Below are 18,978 nucleotides of genomic sequence, written 5' to 3' on the forward strand. Positions count from 1 at the left end.
CTCTGCACAACCAAATTGAGCACATGTGCCAGACATGGGATGTGAGTGAGGTTGCCAAGGGCCAAAGCTGCCACCAGATTTCGGCCATTGTCACACACTACCATGCCTGGCTGGAGATTCGCTGGCAGTAACCACACATCGCTCTCCTGCTTGATGGCATTCCAGAGCTTCTGCGCTGTGTGGCTTCGATGCCCCAATGAAACTAGTTTCAAGACGGCCTGCTGACGTTTGGCCACGGCTGTGCTCATGTCGGTCATAGGTAAACGTTCACGGGTCCATGTGGAGGTGGACTGTGACGGATCCTGCAGAGAGGAATCAGAGGAACTGGTGTAAGAGGAGGAGTCGATGTGTACAGACTGGATTCCTGCAATCCTTGGAGTGGGCAGGACACGTCCTGCGCCACTCGCACGATCTGTACCTGGCTCAACAACATTAACCCAATGGGCAGTGAGGGAAACATATCGCCCCTGTCCATGCTGACTGGTCCACGCATCGGTGGTGAGGTGAACCTTGCTACTGACGGCGTTCAGTAGCGCATGTTTTATGTTTGCCTCAACATGCCTGTGCAGGGCAGGGACAGCCTGCCTGCTGAAGTAAAAGCGGCTGGGCACCTTGTACTGTGGGACTGCCAATGCCATCAAGTCACGGAAGCTGTCAGTCTCCACCAGCCTGAACGAGAGCATTTCCAGGGACAACAGTTTGGCAATGCCTGCATTCAGAGCCTGTGCTCGGGGGTGGTTGGCCGAGAATGCCCGCCTTTTCTCCCATGCCTGGACTACCGATGGCTGTAGAGTAGACTGGGAGTGTGAGGATGACTGGGAAGGTTGGGCTGTGGGTGGAATTACACTAGGTCTCTGGACAACAGTGGAGGAAGAGGCAACACGAGATGAAGAGGTGGTAGCTGCCGCTGTTGGTTGGCCTACGTCTTCACTGTGTTTCTGTAACTCCACCGCGTGCCTGTTCCGCACATGTTTCCACATATTTGTGGTATTGAGGTTGCTGACACTTTTACCTCTTTTTACTTTCTGATGACACAGCTTGCATTTGACAAAACAAATGTCATCTGCAACTGTGTCAAAAAAGGACCAGGCACTGCAAGTCTTGGGAGCGCCCTTTTTGGCTTTGGAAAGAGACAGGCTCCTAACGGGTGCCAAAGTGGAGGCTACAGGCTCCGCAGTCTTCCCCCTCCCTCTCCCTCTTTGGCCCGTAAGGGGAAGCTCTTCCTCAGAGCTGCTCCCACCACCTTCCTGTTCATCACGCCACGATGGGTCAAGGACCTCATCATCTCCACTACCCTCTGCCACCAACTGCTCCTCCTGGGTAGTCTCGGCAGCACAGTACGCATCAGAAAGCGGCACCTGAGTTTCATCATCAGATGCGTACTGCGCTGTGGTCACCGGAGGCACTGGCCCACCTGCCTCTTCAGAGTCAGAGAGATAAAGCTTTTGGGCATCACTGCACACTGCCTCTTCTTCCATTTCTCCAATGCTGCTTGGCTGGCCCCCTGTTTCCAAGCCAAGAGATTCAGAGAACAGAAGTAGAGACGGCTCCTGTCCTGGGCTCTCTGACTGCCTGGCCAATTTGGCAGGTGGTGAAGAGACAGATGGCTGCTCTCCAGTGCTCTGTGCCTGAGAGGATGTGGCACTAACTGAAGTCGATGCCGAGGCATTAGCTGCCATCCACCCGACAACGGCTTCAATTTGGTCTTCACGTAGCAGCGGTACACGGCGCTCTCCGACAAAGCTGCGCATGAAGGACTGTTCCCTGCTGAAACTGAGTGACGACGAGTCACCGGCGCCCGCAGCAGGCACAGAATCACCACGTCCTCTCCCTGCTCCTCTCCCTGCTCCGCGCCCACGCCCACGTGCCTTACTCCCTGCCCTCTTCATCTTGGTTGACAGATAAAGATAAGCAGAAAAGTACTAAGGCCTTAGTGTGCTTATTCCTGAAATGCTCCTCCTAACAGGTGTAAGAAACACTAATGTTGTAAATTGTGGACTAAACTTTATTATTTTTCAAATGTGGCCTACACAAGTGTTAAGTTGTGTTTGGTGAACTTAACTTTTTTTTTGGTGCAGATCGGGCTACAGAGCTAGTTTAAATCACACGGAGACCGTGTAGACAGCCGTAAACGGCGCTGCAAGGCCAAAAAACCCTCCTCTCGGTTATCCTATATAGTGTTTTTCCACTATTTAGCTGGATACGAGTGGAAAGACACTAATAGGAATTTTTTTTTTCAAATTTTAAACTGGCTGCACTATTTGAAAAAAAGGAAATTGTTTTTCAAGGTATGAGGCAGTAACGAACCCTGAGCTGAATCCAACCGGCTATGGCTGCACACAGACTACAGGGCGAGCTGCGCTCACACAGAGACCGTGCAGACAGCCGTAAACGGCGCTGCAAGGCCAACAAACCCTCCTCTAGGTTATCCTATATAGTGTTTTTCCACTATTTAGCTGGATACGAGTGGAAAGACACTAATAGGAATTTTTTTTCTCAAATTTTAAACAGGCTGCACTATTTGAAAAAAAGTAAAATTTTTCTCAAGGTATGAGGCAGTAACGAACCCTGAGCTGAATCCAACCGGCTATGGCTGCACACAGACTACAGGGCGAGCTGGGCTCACACGGAGACCGTGCAGACAGCCGTAAACGGCGCTGCAAGGCCAAAAAAACCTCCTCTAGGTTATCCTATATAGTGTTTTTCCACTATTTAGCTGGATACGAGTGGAAAGACACTAATAGGAATTTTTTTTTTCAAATTTTAAACAGGCTGCACTATTTGAAAAAAAGGAAATTGTTTTTCAAGGTATGAGGCAGTAACGCACCCTGAGCTGAATCCAACCGGCTATGGCTGCACACAGACTAGAGGGCGAGCTGCGCTCACACAGAGACCGTGCAGACAGCCGTAAACGGCGCTGCAAGACCAAAAAACCCTCCTCTAGGTTATCCTATATAGTGTTTTTCCACTATTTAGCTGGATACGAGTGGAAAGACACTAATAGGAATTTTTGTTTTTCAAATTTTAAACAGGCTGCACTATTTGAAAAAAAGTAAAATTTTTCTCTAGGTATGAGCCAGTAACGAACCCTGAGCTGAATCCAACCGGCTATGGCTGCACACAGACTACAGGGCGAGCTGGGCTCACACGGAGACCGTGCAGACAGCCGTAAACGGCGCTGCAAGGCCAAAAAACCCTCCTCTAGGTTATCCTATATAGTGTTTTTCCACTATTTAGCTGGATACGAGTGGAAAGACACTAATAGGAATTTTTTTTTTTCAAATTTTAAACAGGCTGCACTATTTGAAAAAAAGTAAAATTTTTCTCAAGGTATGAGCCAGTAACGAACCCTGAGCTGAATCCAACCGGCTATGGCTGCACACAGACTACAGGGCGAGCTGGGCTCACACGGAGACCGTGCAGACAGCCGTAAACGGCGCTGCAAGGCCCAAAAACCCCCCTCTAGGTTATCCTATGTAGTGTTTTTCCACAATAGAGCTGGAGACTGGTGGAAAAACACTAATAGGAAATTTGAGAAAAAATGTGCAGCAGGCTGCACTAAGAGCAAAAAAGGACAACTGTGTGAGGCAGTGTGAACCCCCCTGAGCTGAATACAACCGGGTATATGGCTGCACACAGACTACAGAGTGAGCTGCACACACACACACACACAGAGACCTTGCAGAACGCTGTTAAAACAGCGCTGCAAGGCAAGAGCAAGGTGAACAGTGAAGAACACACAGCGTTTTGCTAAATTAGCCTTTGGAAAGGAAAATAAAGCAATTAGCTAGCTCGACTGGCCCTCAGTTAGAACACAGCGTCCTGTCCCTAACTGAAATCACAGCAGAGTGAGCGCAAAATGGCGGCAGCGTTTTTTATAGTGCAGAGTGACATCATTTCAGCAGCCAATCCAAGCCTTGCCAGTACTTACATGCCCACCATGCTAAACAGGATGTGCCCACACTTCCAATCATTCCTCATTGGCTGCTGCGTTCAGTTTGAATTCTGGGAACTTCCGATTCCGGTATCCGATATGCGGGAAGTATCGGAATTCGGTATCGGAATTCCGATACCGCAAATATCGGCCGATACCCGATACTTGCGGTATCGGAATGCTCAACACTAGTGGTGAGCAACCAACCTCCCCTAGCGTACAGGTGTAAATAAGAGTCTATATGTCTGCCTGCTGAGTTCTTATTGTTAGCTTGTATGCACAACTGCAAAACAATAAAAAACATGTGGTGCACCCATATGCTAAAGTGCTGGATCATCTGTAGAAGACAGGTGTGGCAAAGTAACTGAATATTGCAACTATATCTTATTCTTTTTGGTGACAGGAGAGGAACCTAATTTTGAAGGCCAGCTGTGATAAGGAGCTGCAGTAAAGGATTGTACAAACTCAAAGATTATCTTTAATTAGTTAATTGATCAATTCTACATGATTATTCCTGTGCTTGTGAATCGTGACATGACAATGACTGCCCTGTCCTCCAGCTGATTGAACATGTAATAAATATTCATAGATACTAAATCCGATAATCTGATGGATCTGGAACTATACAGAATACCCTTTTACTCAAATTTTATTTTCACTATCATGATCAAATTCTACCTAAATCACTAAAATATGCTCATAGCCATCCAATACTCTTCCACCTGTCTGATCTATTTAATACATCCTAAACTTTGCTGGCAGTTTACCCCACCTCCCACCTTATTCCTCTACTGCCCTTTTACAACTTAAGTACTTTTTCTGACTTTGGCACACCTTACTCTATCTTACTGTATTCTAACATCTCCTTCTTAACAGGACCTGAACTGATTAAGGAAAGGGCCTACTACTGCAAAGGAGATGGTAACAGTTTACAAAATGCAGAAAGACTAAGGAGGCTGCCCCAATTTGTTGGTGGTTGTTTAAAGAAGGGGTATAGTGCCACCAATGGACCTTTGGTCATCTTACCAACGGTGGTGGAAGTACAGAAGACGTCATAGTCTTGCTGTGGATTGATTTGAGGAGAAGATTTAGAGGAAGTTTGTGCAGGAGGGTCCTGGCTGATTGCAGGGCATTCTGAGGAGGTTCCAGGAAGTGATGAGTATGAGTATTCCACTGGTGGCAGACCATATCTCTGAACGGAGTCCTGACGCGGGAGGCAAAGATGCAGTAGGAGGATATTTGGACGCGGGAGGCAAAGATGCAGTAGGAGGATATTTGAAGTCACCACGCAGCACACTGTGATTAATGTGCCTAATAGTTGGAAGCAGGACTAAGCGGAACACTGGTGGGCATCAATATGCGACAGGACAGGTACATGTCACCTGAAGAAATAGTGGAGAGCAAATGATGACCACAGGCCACGGCTACTAGAGAGATTGATAAGGGAGAGTCATTGCAAGATACACAAACAGCCAGGAACTTGCTAAGGAAGGTGCAGTTCATGGCTGGCTAGGATACAGGAACCGTGAAAGGTGGTTAGTAAGGGTGAGGGACACACAGTCAAAAGAGATTGTGTTTATAGAGTGGAACGAATATTGCAGGCTTTGAGGGAACATCTTTCAAGACAGTCTACTGAGGCCAGTATTGGCAACAGCAGACCTGGTCAGGGCATGGGGAATGGGTCACTGCCATTTTTTAAAAGGACCCAGGTTGTTACAGTAGAGGGTGACATTGAGCTGGCTGAAAACAGGAGTGGTAGGCACTTGCAGTCCTGAAGACAGAATTTTGGGTGCTGGTTCATCTTTGGATTTTTCTGTTGCAGGTTCCTGCAGAAGGTACAGAAAGAAGGCAAAAAGGGTGAGTGTCAGGTACAGCCATCACAGGCCGGGTGGAGATCGTCAGGCCGGGAGAAGAGTGCCACAGGTGGACTGCGAGTCATCTTTTAGGGTTCTCTCTTTGATCATTTGAAAGTCTCTCCTTCAGAGCTTGTACCAGAGAGGGAGACAGCCAAGTTTCACCTAATGGGATGTCTTGAGGGAGAGTATTTTGCAGACATCTGTTTGGCGATGGAGTGTTCCATCTCGCTCCATTATTTTGTACTTTTTAGTTCATTTTTGGAATGGATGCATATATACAAGACGGGCATCTCTTCGACAATCTGCTACCTGAATGTGACTCTGAGTCACTTCTCATGGACAAGCTGTGAGTCGGGATAGTTCATGAGTCTGAGGTCAAAAGTCAGGAGGGTACATCATAAATGGAAGGAAGAGACAAAGGCATAGTCAGGTGCTGTTTCCGAGGTCAAAATACCAGAAGGAAAGCAGAGGTTTTATAAGAACCATGACTTTACTCAAGCTTTTCCCAATAGTAGTAGCAGTAGAATTGCAAGGGAATAATATAAGCAATAAAATGATTTTTTTCTGGATAGATGATAGTTTGGTAGACCTAGTGGTGAACTCAGAGACATCAGCGTACTCTATGGTTTTGGCATTGAGGCATTTGGTTCTGAGGTGTCTTCAGCACAGTATTTAGTTCAAGGTTAAGTATGTTACAGAAGCACAAAATGTTGTTGCTGATTCTCTACAACTTTTGCAGATGCAAGAATTCAGGGAACTTCATCTCTTATCAGAATCAATGGGAAGACTATGCCTAGGTTCCAGGGGGACTATTGTAGATAGGAGCTTGCAGACTGAATTAGGATGCATACTTAGGATTCGTCATCTCTTCGAACATTTGATTATTTAGCAGCTTTGAGGTGCTCAGGTGCATCTGCAAGCAAATTATCCAAATGCTTAGCTGGTGTAGCTTTATTTTTTTTAGTTACATAGGATGACAGATGTGACAAAAATATTTGCAGTAAAGCAAATCATTAGAGTACATGCCCATGATGAGTTTTACTCATGCTTTTGATGAAGAGTATTTTCACTGAGTCAAAAATGCAGCATTTTACAGTAGAAGCAAAGTGGATGAGCTTTATAGAAATTTCATGTCCATTGTGCTTCTTTTATATGCACTTTAAACTCACCTGTGGTGCATTTTTCCAATCCGCAGCATATCAATTTTTCTTGCTGGTGTGCTGAGTCTTCTGTGCGTAAGTTCCCCATAGACTTGCATTAGATGTGAAAATTCCACAGGTAAAAAAAGACACACATGTGTTTTTGGTGCGATCAGTCGTGTAATCCTCATCTAATGATGTCACTACCAGGAAGATTCAAAAACAAAACAGTTTTATTTAAAGGATGTCACACCAAACAGAGACAAAAAAACACAATAAAAAGCGTACAAAAATGCATACAAAAACGCAATAAAAAATGCAAGTAAAGTTATGGACATGGTGCAGAAATTCGGCAGCATCAAAAACTCAACTGATACTGATTTTGGGAATGTAGCATTAAGGCTTGGCTTAAGGCTGCCGTCACACTAGCAGTATTTGGTCAGTATTTTACATCAGTATGCACCACTTCTGCATTTATCACCCACTCCTGGTTTTGGCTTACAAATACTGATGTAAAATACTGACCAAATACTGCTAGTGTGATGGCAGCCTAAGGAAACAGTGGTCTTTGATAGGGTTGAGCGAAACGGGTCGAACATTTTCAAAAGTCGCCGACTTTTGGCTAAGTCGGGGTTTCATGAAACCCGATCCGACCCCTGTGCGTGGTCGGCCATGCGGTACGCGACTTTCGCGCCAAAGTCGCGTTTCAATGACGCGAAAAGCGCCATTTCTCAGCCAATGAAGGTAAACGCAGAGTGTGGGCAGCGTGATGACATAGGTCCTGGTCCCCACCATCTTAGAGAAGGGCATTGCAGTGATTGGCTTGCTGTCTGCGACGTCACAGGGGCTATAAAGAGGCGTTCCCGCCGACCGCCATCTTACTGCTGCTGATCTGAGCTTAGGGAGAGGTTGCTGCCGCTTTGTCAGAAGCAGGGATAGCGTTAGGCAGGGTCCATTAACCACAAAACCGCTTGTGCTGCAGCGATTTGCACTGTCCAACACCACCCTCGGTGTGCAGGGACAGTGGAAGTTTTTTTTTTTCCCCTCAGCGCTGTAGCTCATTGGGCTGCCCTAGAAGGCTCCCTGATAGCTGCATTGCTGTGTGTACGCCGCTGTGCAAACCAACTGCTTTTTTCAAAGCACAAATCCTCTTGTTCCTTCCTTTCTGCACAGCTATCTTTTTTGTTTGTCCACACTTTTTATTTCATTTGTGCATCAGTCCACTCCTTATTGCTGCCTGCCATACCTGGCTGAGATTACTGCAGGCAGGGAGATAGTAGCTGCCTGCCATACCTGGCTGAGATTACTGCAGGCAGGGAGATAGTAATTGTAGGACATTCCCTGTTTTTTTTTTTTTTTTTTTTTGGTGGGAGATTAAGATTGGCAATTTGGCATTTCTGCTAGAGTGCCATCCCTGTGTGTGCCATCTCTCTCACATAGTGGGCCATAGAAAGCCTTTTCATTTTTCTGTATTTTTTTTTGTGGGGTGTATAAATTCTCCCTGATAAAAATACAGTGGGAGATTAATATTGGCCTTTGGGCTTGTGTGCCAGTCCTGAGTGTGCCATCTCTCTCACAAATAGTGGGCCATAGAAAGCCTATTTTATTTTTTTTGGGGTTTTATAAATTCTCCCTGAAAAAAGGGAGATTAATATTGGCCTCTGGGCTTGTGTGCCAGTTGTGAGCGTGCCATCTGTGCCAGTCCTGAGCGTGCCATCTCTCTCACAAATAGTGGGCCATAGAAAGCCTATTTAATTTTTTTTTTGGTTTTATAAATTCTCCCAGAAAAAAAGGGAGATTAATATTGGCCTCTGGGCTTCTGTGCCAGTCCTGAGCGTGCCATCTGTGCCAGTCCTGAGCGTCCCATCTCTCTCACAAATAGTGGGCCATAGAAAGCCTATTTTTTTTTTGGGGGGGGTTTTAGAAATTCTCCCTGGAAAAAAAAAGGGAGATTAATATTGCCCTTTGGGCTTGTGTGCCAGTACTAAGCGTTCCATCTCTCTCTCTCTCTCTTAGTCAGTGGGCCATAGAACGCCTATTTTTGGTTTTATTTGTTTTCTAAATTCTCCCTGAAAAAATCATTTTATTTTATTTGGTTTCTAAATTCTTCCTGATAAAATCATATTTTTTTTATTATTTTTTTTTCTAAAGTCTCCCTGAAAAAAAAAAAAAAAAAAAAAAAAACAGTGGGAGATTAATATTGGCCTTTCTGCTTGTGTGCCAGTCTTGACTCCTGGGTGCGTCATCTCTCAGTCAGTGGGCCATAGAACGCCTATTTTTGGTTTTATTTGTTTTCTAAATTCTCCCTGAAAAAATCATTTTATTTTATTTGGTTTCTAAATTCTTCCTGATAAAATCATATTTTTTTTATTATTTTTTTTTCTAAAGTCTCCCTGAAAAAAAAAAAAAAAAACAACCAAAAAAAACAGTGGGAGATTAATATTGGCCTTTCTGCTTGTGTGCCAGTCTTGACTCCTGGGTGTGCCATCTCTCTCTCTCTCTCTCTCTCTCTCTCTCTCTCTCTCTCTCTCTCCAATTGTGGTCCATAGAAAGCCTATATTTTTTTTCCTTGATTTGGGTTCCAAAATCTACCAGAGAAAATAACTACATCAATCATTGGTAGAAAAATATTGGCCTCTGGGCTTGTGTGCCACTTCTGATTCCTGTGTGCGTCATCTCTCAGTCAGTGGGCCATAGAACGCCTATTTTTGTTTTTATTTGTTTTATAAATTCTCCCTGAAAAAATCATTTTATTTTATTTGGTTTCTAAATTCTTCCTGATAAAATCATATTTTTTTTATTATTTTTTTTTCTAAAGTCTCCCTGAAAAAAAAAAAAAAAAAACAGTGGGAGATTAATATTGGCCTTTCTGCTTGTGTGCCAGTCTTGACTCCTGGGTGCGTCATCTCTCAGTCAGTGGGCCATAGAACGCCTATTTTTGTTTTTATTTGTTTTGTAAATTCTCCCTGAAAAAATCATTTTATTTTATTTGGTTTCTAAATTCTTCCTGATAAAATCATATTTTTTTTATTATTTTTTTTTCTAAAGTCTCCCTGAAAAAAAAAAAAAAAAAAAAAAAAACAGTGGGAGATTAATATTGGCCTTTCTGCTTGTGTGCCAGTCTTGACTCCTGGGTGCGTCATCTCTCAGTCAGTGGGCCATAGAACGCCTATTTTTGGTTTTATTTGTTTTCTAAATTCTCCCTGAAAAAATCATTTTATTTTATTTGGTTTCTAAATTCTTCCTGATAAAATCATATTTTTTTTATTATTTTTTTTTCTAAAGTCTCCCTGAAAAAAAAAAAAAAAAACAACCAAAAAAAACAGTGGGAGATTAATATTGGCCTTTCTGCTTGTGTGCCAGTCTTGACTCCTGGGTGTGCCATCTCTCTCTCTCTCTCTCTCTCTCTCTCTCTCTCTCTCTCCAATTGTGGTCCATAGAAAGCCTATATTTTTTTTCCTTGATTTGGGTTCCAAAATCTACCAGAGAAAATAACTACATCAATCATTGGTAGAAAAATATTGGCCTCTGGGCTTGTGTGCCACTCCTGATTCCTGTGTGCGTCATCTCTCAGTCAGTGGGCCATAGAACGCCTATTTTTGTTTTTATTTGTTTTATAAATTCTCCCTGAAAAAATCATTTTATTTTATTTGGTTTCTAAATTCTTCCTGATAAAATCATATTTTTTTTATTATTTTTTTTTCTAAAGTCTCCCTGACAAAAAAAAAAAAAAAAAAAAAAACAGTGGGAGATTAATATTGGCCTTTCTGCTTGTGTGCCAGTCTTGACTCCTGGGTGTGCCATCTCTCTCTCTCTCTCTCTCTCTCTCTCTCTCTCTCTCTCCAATTGTGGTCCATAGAAAGCCTATATTTTTTTTCCTTGATTTGGGTTCCAAAATCTACCAGAGAAAATAACTCCATCAATCATTGGTAGAAAAATATTGGCCTCTGGGCTTGTGTGCCACTCCTGATTCCTGTGTGCGTCATCTCTCACTCAGTGGCCCATAGAAAGCATATAGTTTGTTACATTTGTTTTCTAAATTCTCCCTGCAAAAATCAAATTTCTTTTTTTTTTGGGGGGGTTTCTAAAGTGTTCCTGAAAAAAATAAAAATAAAAAACAAATAATAGTGTGACATTAATATTAACATTTGTGCTTCAGTGACAGTCCTGCGTGTGGGGCATCTCTCTAATTTGCAGCCACCAAAAAAAGAGTGTGTAACATTGTGCCTGATTTTCGCGGTGGTCTCACCAACCTGTAAAGGGGTAGCTAAATCATACTGAAGTTATAGCTCACCGTGTAAGTTGTGTGACTGCAACAAATAACGTTAGTTTGGTTACGTTTTTAAAACAATGAGGAAGTCTAGTGGAAGAGGTCGTGGCCGGGGGCGTTCATTGTCAGCTGGTAATGAGGGTAGTGGTAGTGGTGGAGCATCAGGTGGTCGTGGGGAAAAAAATATTGCACCTAAGTCTGGAGCTGTGGAGCCAGGTTCGTCGTCCGGCTACACAAGGCCTCGAACGCTCCCTTTTCTGGGATTAGGAAAACCGCTTTTAAAGCCGGAGCAGCAAGAGCAAGTTTTGGCTTATCTTGCTGACTCAGCCTCTAGCTCTTTTGCCTCCTCTCGTGAAACTGGTAAAAGTAAAAGCAGCGCGTCGTTAGTGGATGTTCACGGTCAGGGACAAGTCACTTCCTTGTCCTCTTCAGCAAAAACAACAACAGAGAAGAATGCAGCAGGCGACACAACGGGTTACTCCATGGAGCTCTTTACACATACCGTCCCTGGCTTAGAAAGTGAAGCAGTTAACAGTCCATGCCCATTACAAATTGAATCTGACATGGAGTGCAGTGACGCACAGCCACAGCCAGACTACTATGCTGGTCCTTTGACTCAGACCACAACATTGCCCTCGCAGGGTGCTGATCAAGAATCAGACCCTGATGAGACTATGTTGCCCCATCACGAACGCTATACCACCGAACGACACGGTGACACAGACGAAGTTGCGCAGGAGGTACAAGAAGAGTTATTAGATGACCCAGTTCTTGACCCCGATTGGCAGCCATTGGGGGAACAGGGTGCAGGCGGCAGCAGTTCTGAAGCAGAGGAGGAGGAGGGGCCGCAGCAGGCATCAACATCGCCACAGGTTCCATCTGCCGGGCCCGTATCTTGCCCAAAACGCGTGGCAAAGCCAAAACCTGGTGGAGGACAGCGTGGCCATCCGGTTAAAGCTCAGTCTGCAATGCCTGAAAAGGTATCCGATGCTAGAAAGAGTGCAGTCTGGCATTTTTTTAAACAACATCCAATTGATCAGCGCAAAGTCATCTGTCAAAAATGTTCTACTTCCTTAAGCAGAGGTCAGAATCTGAAAAGTCTCAATACTAGTTGCATGCATAGACATTTAACCACCATGCATTTGAAAGCTTGGACTAACTACCAAACGTCCCTTAAGGTTGTTGCACCCTCGGCCAATGAAGCTAGTCATCAACGCAACATCCCTTCCGGCAGTGTAGGACCACCATTTAGCGCACCACCTGCTGTATCTGTGCAGGTATCTTTGCCAGGCCAAAGCAGTCAGGGTCAGGGAATCACCAGTTTCGTAGTAGGAAACACTGCATCTAGGGCACCGGCGGCAACAATACCATCTCCCACCGTCTCTCAGTCTGCCATGTCCACCGGCACCCCCGCTAGTTCCACGATCTCCATCTCTCCAGTCCAGCTCACCCTACATGAGACTATGGTTAGAAAAAGGAAGTACTTAGCCTCGCATCCGCGTACACAGGGTTTGAACGCCCACATAGCTAGACTAATCTCGTTAGAGATGATGCCCTACCGGTTAGTTGAAAGCGAAGCTTTCAAAGACCTGATGGACTACGCTGTACCACGCTACGAGCTACCCAGTCGACACTTTTTTTCCAGAAAAGCCATCCCAGCCCTCCACCAGCATGTTAAAGAGCGCATCGTCCATGCACTCAGGCAATCTGTGAGCACAAAGGTGCACCTGACAACAGATGCATGGACCAGTAGGCATGGCCAGGGACGTTACGTGTCCATCACGGCACACTGGGTAAATGTGGTGGATTCAGGGTCCACAGGGGACAGCAAGTTTGGGACAGTTCTGCCTAGCCCACGGTCTAGTAAACAGTTGTCTGTAGCCGTTCGCACCCCCTCCTCCTCCTCCTCCTCCTCGTCCTCCTGCAGAAGCAAGAGCTCGTCCACAGACCGCAGTCGCACAAACACTCCATCCGCACCTGCCACTGTTGCACACCAGGTCTCCCATTATGGGGCAGCTACTGGCATACGTCAGCAGGCTGTATTGGCTATGAAGTGTTTGGGCGACAATAGACACACCGCGGAAGTTCTGTCCGAGTTCTTGCAGCAAGAAACGCAGTCGTGGCTGGGCACTGTAGATCTTGAGGCAGGCAAGGTAGTGAGTGATAACGGAAGGAATTTCATGGCTGCCATCTCCCTTTCCCAACTGAAACACATTCCTTGCCTGGCTCACACCTTAAACCTGGTGGTGCAGTGCTTCCTGAAAAGTTATCCGGGGTTATCCGACCTGCTCCTCAAAGTGCGTGGACTTTGCGCACATATCCGCCGTTCGCCTGTACACTCCAGCCGTATGCAGACCTATCAGCGTTCTTTGAACCTTCCCCAGCATCGCCTAATCATAGACGTTGCAACAAGGTGGAACTCAACACTGCACATGCTTCAGAGACTGTGCGAACAGAGGCGGGCTGTTATGTTTTTGTGGGAGGATACACATACACGGGCAGGCAGTAGGATGGCAGACATGGAGTTGTCAGGTGTGCAGTGGTCGAAGATTCAAGACATGTGTCAAGTCCTTCAGTGTTTTGAGGAATGCACACGGCTGGTTAGTGCAGACAACGCCATAATAAGCATGAGCATCCCCCTAATGCGTCTGCTGATGCAAAGTTTGACGCACATAAAGGATCAGGCGTCTGCACCAGAGGAAGAGGAAAGCCTTGATGACAGTCAGCGATTGTCTGGTCAGGGCAGTGTACATGACGAGGTACCGGGCGAAGAGGAGGTGGAGGATGAGGAGGATGATGGGGATGAGTATATTTTTAATGAGGAAGCTTTCCCGGGGGCACGGGAAATTGGTGGCGTGGCAAGGCCGGGTTCTGGTTTTTTGAGGGACACAAGTGACGTAGATTTGCCTGCAACTGCCCCTCAACCAAGCACAACCGCAGATTTGACAACGGGAACTTTGGCCCACATGGCGGATTATGCCTTGCGTATCCTCAAAAGGGACACACGCATTACAAAAATGATGAACGATGACGATTACTGGTTGGCCTGCCTCCTTGATCCTCGCTATAAAGGCAAATTGCAAAATATTATGCCACATGAGAACTTGGAACTAATATTAGCAACAAAACAATCAACTCTTGTTGACCGTTTGCTTCTGGCATTCCCTGCACACAGCGCCCGTGATCGTTCTCACACGAGCTCCAGGGGCCAGCAGACCAGAGGTGTTAGAGGGGCAGAAATCAGAAGTGGCGTTGGCCAGAGGGGTTTTCTGACCAGGTTGTGGAGTGATTTTTCTAGGACCGCAGACAGGACAGGTACTGCAGCATCAATTCAAAGTGACAGGAGACAACATTTGTCCAGTATGGTTACAAACTATTTTTCATCCCTTATCGACGTTCTCCCTCAACCGTCATTCCCATTTGATTACTGGGCATCCAAATTAGACACCTGGCCAGAATTGGCAGAATATGCATTGCAGGAGCTTGCTTGCCCGGCAGCTAGTGTCCTATCAGAAAGAGTATTCAGTGCTGCAGGTTCAATACTAACAGAAAAAAGGACTCGTCTGTCTACCCAAAATGTAGATGATCTAACCTTCATTAAAATGAACCACAACTGGATTTCAAAATCTTTTGCCCCACCCTGCCCGGCTGACACCTAGCTTTCCTATGAAAAGGTCTTGCCTGTGGACTATTCTGAATGACTTTTCCAATCTCGTAATTTTCTTCACCTGATTGTCCAGCATACGACATGTTTCCACCTCACGAAATGGCCAAACTCCCCACACGGGGTCGTGCTATCGCCACTTTGCGCTTGGACCCTTGAGAGTGCTGTTTGTCTGAAGAGGTGGGTGAGCCCGCTTTTGGTCGACGGCACTGCCACTGGGTCCCTCATAGTACAATAAAGTGTCTCTGGCGGTGGTGGTGCGCACCCAACGTCAGACTCACCGTTGTAATATGAGGGGCCCTGTGCCTGTACCGCCGGCCACAAGCCAGTTCCCCCCCCCCCCAGCTCAAACAGTGCTCTACCACTAGCAAAATTATCTCTCACAGCTTCACCAATGTGTAGTCTAGGCGCTGACATCCTTCAATGACTGGCACTGACAATACCATTGTTTTGACATTTTTGTTATGTTAGGCCTTCGAAGCCTGTCTGCGGTCACTCCTTCCACTAGACTTCCACTGACCAGACCACTGCTGCCCGTGTACCCCTGGAACCAATTTAAAATTGCCTACAGCCATGTGTGATTATTTTAGGCCGTCGATGCCTGTCTGCGGTCACTCCTTCCACTAGGCCTCCACTGACCACACCACTGCTGCCCGTGTAACCCTGGAACCAATTTAAAATTGCCTACAGCCAGCCCAATTTTTTTATTTTAGGCCTTCGATGCCTGTCTGCGGTACATTCTTTCAACTACTACTACACTGACCAGGGCACTGCTGCCCAAGTACCCCTGGAACCAATTTAAAATTGCCTACAGCCATGTGTTAATATTTTAGGCCTTCGATGCCTGTCTGCGGTCACTCCTTCCACTAGGCCTCCACTGACCACACCACTGCTGCCCGTGTAACCCTGGAACCAATTTAAAATTGCCTACAGCCATGTGTTATTATTTTAGGCCTTCGATGCCTGTCTGCGGTCACTCCTTCCACTAGGCCTCCACTGACCACACCACTGCTGCCCGTGTAACCCTGGAACCAATTTAAAATTGCCTACAGCCAGCCCAATTTTTTTATTTTAGGCCTTCGATGCCTGTCTGCGGTACATTCTTTCAACTACTACTACACTGACCAGGGCACTGCTGCCCAAGTACCCCTGGAACCAATTTAAAATTGCCTACAGCCATGTGTTAATATTTTAGGCCTTCGATGCCTGTCTGCGGTCACTCCTTCCACTAGGCCTCCACTGACCACACCACTGCTGCCCGTGTAACCCTGGAACCAATTTAAAATTGCCTACAGCCATGTGTTATTATTTTAGGCCTTCGATGCCTGTCTGCGGTCACTCCTTCCACTAGGCCTCCACTGACCACACCACTGCTGCCCGTGTAACCCTGGAACCAATTTAAAATTGCCTACAGCCAGCCCAATTTTTTTATTTTAGGCCTTCGATGCCTGTCTGCGGTACATTCTTTCAACTACTACTACACTGACCAGGGCACTGCTGCCCAAGTACCCCTGGAACCAATTTAAAATTGCCTACAGCCATGTGTTAATATTTTAGGCCTTCGATGCCTGTCTGCGGTCACTCCTTCCACTAGGCCTCCACTGACCACACCACTGCTGCCCGTGTAACCCTGGAACCAATTTAAAATTGCCTACAGCCATGTGTTATTATTTTAGGCCTTCGATGCCTGTCTGCGGTCACTCCTTCCACTAGGCCTCCACTGACCACACCACTGCTGCCCGTGTAACCCTGGAACCAATTTAAAATTGCCTACAGCCAGCCCAATTTTTTTATTTTAGGCCTTCGATGCCTGTCTGCGGTACATTCTTTCAACTACTACTACACTGACCAGGGCACTGCTGCCCAAGTACCCCTGGAACCAATTTAAAATTGCCTACAGCCATGTGTTAATATTTTAGGCCTTCGATGCCTGTCTGCGGTCACTCCTTCCACTAGGCCTCCACTGACCACACCACTGCTGCCCGTGTACCCCTGGAACCAATTTAAAATTGCCTACAGCCATGTGTGATTATTTTAGGCCGTCGATGCCTGTCTGCGGTCACTCCTTCCACTAGGCCTCCACTGACCACACCACTGCTGCCCGTGTAACCCTGGAACCAATTTAAAATTGCCTACAGCCATGTGTTATTATTTTAGGCCTTCGATGCCTGTCTGCGGTCACTCCTTCCACTAGGCCTCCACTGACCACACCACTGCTGCCCGTGTAACCCTGGAAACAATTTAAAATTGCCTACAGCCAGCCCAATTTTTTTATTTTAGGCCTTCGATGCCTGTCTGCGGTACATTCTTTCAACTACTACTACACTGACCAGGGCACTGCTGCCCAAGTACCCCTGGAACCAATTTAAAATTGCCTACAGCCATGTGTTAATATTTTAGGCCTTCGATGCCTGTCTGCGGTCACTCCTTCCACTAGGCCTCCACTGACCACACCACTGCTGCCCGTGTAACCCTGGAACCAATTTAAAATTGCCTACAGCCATGTGTTATTATTTTAGGCCTTCGATGCCTGTCTGCGGTCACTCCTTCCACTAGGCCTCCACTGACCTGTCTACTGCGGCCCGTGTACCCCTTGAACCAACCTAATAAAATATTTAAAAAATTAATTTGATTATAAAAAATAAGATCGTGTTGAGATCTCAAATGCAGACATTTTAACATTAAAAACAAACACACAACAAAAATCTGGAACTGTACTAAAAAGGTCCACCAGCTACAATTACTTTCTCCTGCAAGAAGTTAACTGAAAGGTTTTTTTGGAGTTGTTAACACAGATATGGCATCCACCGAGTGTTGTCCTGTCGCGTCTCCTTTAAATTATTTCCAATAAGATGTTAAACTATTAATTTAATAAAATCAATAATTAAAAAAATAATTGAGTAAGTCAAAAGCACATTGCAAATAAACATTAATTACAAATCAAGAAGCATGGCGCGTCCGAGGGTGAGTAGATACCGAATAAGAATATAATCACCCTCGGGCGCGCAATGCTTATTTACAACAGCCTTCCTTCCTAAGAATCAGCCCTTCCGTGGTGTAGAGAGAGGTTGTTGTTACACTCCAAGGTGTTCCCCAGGTTGCCTTTCCTGAGCTTCGATCTTCATGCTCTCGTTTAGTAGGTGTCGGAAAGTAGGCTGCATTAGGCCTAAAAAATGGGGAATGGGGTGGAGAGAGATGGTGTGTTACACTCCAAGGTGTTCTCCAGGTTTCCTCGCCATTGCTTCGATCTTCCGACTCTCGTTTAGTAGTTGTAGAAAACTACACTGCATTAGGCCTACAAAATGGGTATCGGGTGGAGAGAGATGGTGTGTTACACTCCAAGGTGTTCCCCAGGTTTCCTTGCCATTGCTTCGGTCTTCCGACTCTCGTTTAGTAGTTGTAGAAAAGTACACAGCATTAGGCCTACAAAATGGGTATGGGGTGGAGAGAGATGGTGTGTTACACTCCAAGGTGTTCCCCAGGTTGCCTTTCCTGAGCTTCTATCTTCAGGCTCTCATTAAATTGTGGTTAAATGGAACAACTGCATTTGGCGTACTAGTTGGTTTGGGGCCTACTATCGGTGTCTGCCACTCCTTGCTGTTCTCCTGGTTTCCTGTCCTGAAATTCCATTTTCAGCCTCTCGTTAAGTAGTTGTTAATGTTAGACTGCATTTGGCCTACTAGTTGGGTTGGGGCCTACTATCGGTGTCTGCCACTCCTTGCTGTTCTCCTCCACTGAACAAAGCTGTGCCGCCTGTTTACTACGGTTGCCAATTTTGAACTGCATTTCGACTACTTACTGATTTGGCCCTACTCTCTGTGTCAGCCTCTCATTCCAGTTGTCCTCCACTGCAATGCCCCCTGGTTATTCCTGTGTTACCAATTTTGAACTGCATTTAGCCCACTTTCTTCTTTGGGCCTATATCTGTGTTTCCACTTCATCGTGCCCATTGCCCAGCCAGTGATAGATGAGTCTGCTGGTACATTGACCCATAACGCAACATTCCCCGTGCACGCTACACAACAACATTGTGACCCTGCTGAAAGTCAGGTTGCTCTTCCCGCATACCATACCACCTTACACGGGGACAAAGAGGAAGGTGCAGATGAAAGTGC

The sequence above is a fragment of the Ranitomeya imitator genome, chromosome 1 (genome assembly GCF_032444005.1).
Source record: "Ranitomeya imitator isolate aRanImi1 chromosome 1, aRanImi1.pri, whole genome shotgun sequence".
Taxonomy (NCBI): domain Eukaryota; kingdom Metazoa; phylum Chordata; class Amphibia; order Anura; family Dendrobatidae; genus Ranitomeya; species Ranitomeya imitator.